This window comes from Gekko japonicus, unplaced genomic scaffold, assembly GCF_001447785.1.
Source record: "Gekko japonicus isolate JY-2015 unplaced genomic scaffold, Gekko_japonicus_V1.1 scaffold2619, whole genome shotgun sequence".
NCBI lineage: Eukaryota > Metazoa > Chordata > Lepidosauria > Squamata > Gekkonidae > Gekko > Gekko japonicus.
Window position 1 is genome coordinate 70171 of NW_015166500.1, and position 2186 is coordinate 72356.

Sequence of the window (2186 nt, forward strand, 5' to 3'; positions counted from 1 at the left end):
CCCCCGCCCTACCTCCGACACCAACCGATGTAACCTCACTGTATGGAGTTGGATCTCACACACAAATGAAGCTGCCTTATACCTGAATAAGCCAATCAGGGTCAGTATTGTCTGTTCATGCTGGCAGTGGCTCTCCAGGGTCTCAGTCTGAGGTCTTTCCTATCACCCACTGCCAGGTTTTTTTAACTGGAAAAGGCAGGGATTGAACCTGGGACCTTCTGGATACCAAGCAGAAGCTTTTCCACTGAGCCATAGCCTGTCCCCTAAACAGATGCAGCTCCTCTGATTGGTCATGGCTCTCCAGGGTCTCAGGCTGAGGTCTCCCATGTCACAACTTGTTGCTGACCCTTGTCTGTTAGAGGTATCGATGGGACAAATGGCAGGCCGGACAATTCACTTCCCTTTTCGCATTTGCAAAAACATTTCGCTTTCTCAGCCACATGGCGGCTCCATGGCTTTTTTTGTGGAAAAAGCCCAGCAGGAACGTATTAGCATAATAGGCCACACTCAACAGCAGAAACTTATTAGCATATTAGACCACACCCATTACAGCACAGCTCGTTGGCATATTAGGCCACACCCCCATGTTACCAGAAGTGTGGTCATCCAGCCACACCCACCTTTTGCTTCTTATTCTGTTTACCTTGTTTGTTGTCAAAACCCAGGGCTTTTTTGTAGCAGGATCTCTTTTGCATGTTAGGCCACGCACCCCTAATGTAGCCAATCCTAATGACTTTCTGCTGTTGGGTGTGGCCTATTATACTAATGAGCTCCTGCTGGGTGTGGCCAACTTGGAAGCCAGCCGGAACTCCGTTCCTGTGTGTTCCTGCCCAAAAATAGCCCTGTGCAGCAGCTCCATCTTTGGAACAGGGGTAACATTGAGTAGACGGATGGGGTGCCCAGAAAACTCTCCCTGTGTGGTGATCTGATAGCTCACAGTTATGGTACATAAGTGCTCACCCTGTAACATCAGAAGTGACAAACTGGAAGATTTTGGTGGCAGCGGTTTTTGTACATATTTCGTACATTTGCACTACGTGCACAGGTATATTTTACTTTCTTTTTCTTTGTTTCAGCCTTTTTGGTTGCCTTGTGCAGGGTTGTGTTTTTCTCCCCCCCCCCCTTTTTTTGGTTGTACCCACAAGCCAGAGGCCTGCAAGACAAGTGGGCAGCCCCTGACGTGGTTGACCGGAGAGCAACCCCACACGTACGGTTGCTCCAGCACCATCTTTTTGAGCAACAAGCCACAGACAAGACGTGGGCACGTGATATGTCCTTAGTATGCAAAATGATGCCTTAGATATTCCCAGGGGTCATTTCGTAGAAAAAGAGGTGCAGGAGCTCGTTAGCATAACTCATTAGCATAGCTTATTTGCATATGCCAACCCCCCTGACATCACCAGAAGTGTGTCAGAAGGCAACACCCACCGCTCAGGCTCCACTGGACTGTTTTGGATTGCTAGCTATGGGGGGGGGGGACGTGAAGATCTGGCCTCACAGAGGAGGGAGAGCTTGTACCTGAATAAAACTTGGTCTTAAAGGTGCCACTGGACTGTTTTGGATTGCTGGCTCACAGAGGAGGGAGAGCTTGTACCTGAAGGCGGGTTGGGGGGGGGAGCCTCTGCAACTTACCTGGCTGCTTCTTGCTCTTCGTGGCCCGACTGAGGGCTGCTGGGAGCAGGGGGCGGGGCTTGTTTCAAGTGCCCGCCCCCTGGGCTCTTTACTGCCGGAGCTCCGCTCCTGTGCGCTCCCACAGGAAATGACCCCTGAATATTCCCCCAGCCAACCATATCCATTCATGAGCATCTTATCTGAGGGGATCAGGAGTCGTGGCTGGATCCTGGCTTCCCAGACAACTTGTCAGAAGCTGTGGTGCATGGCTATGCCACGTGGTTGTTTAATTCAAGACAGCCACTTCTTCATTTCCGAGGCTAACGAACCCGGGTCCTCCGCGTGGCAACCACTGCTGTATAAGATAGCCACACCCCAACCACCCCTGGATCCCTCAGATGTGGTGGCCACTGTGAAAGGTATTGGCAGGTGCCGTGGTTCCCGCGGACACCATGTTGAGGACCCTAGCTCAAAGAGACCCTTGAACCCGAGATGCCCGGGACTGAAGCCGGCACCCGCCGCACACAAAGCAGGCGCTCAGCCACTGAGCCACAGCCCCTTGGCTGTCTTTCTGG

At 52.0% G+C, this 2186-nt stretch overlaps 1 protein-coding gene across 1 annotated transcript in view; it reads left to right on the forward strand.

The window, feature by feature from the left end:
* Positions 1 to 2186, forward strand: part of ZGPAT (zinc finger, CCCH-type with G-patch domain) — a 23071-nt gene that overhangs the window by 16996 nt on the left and 3889 nt on the right. The window lies entirely within an intron of this gene.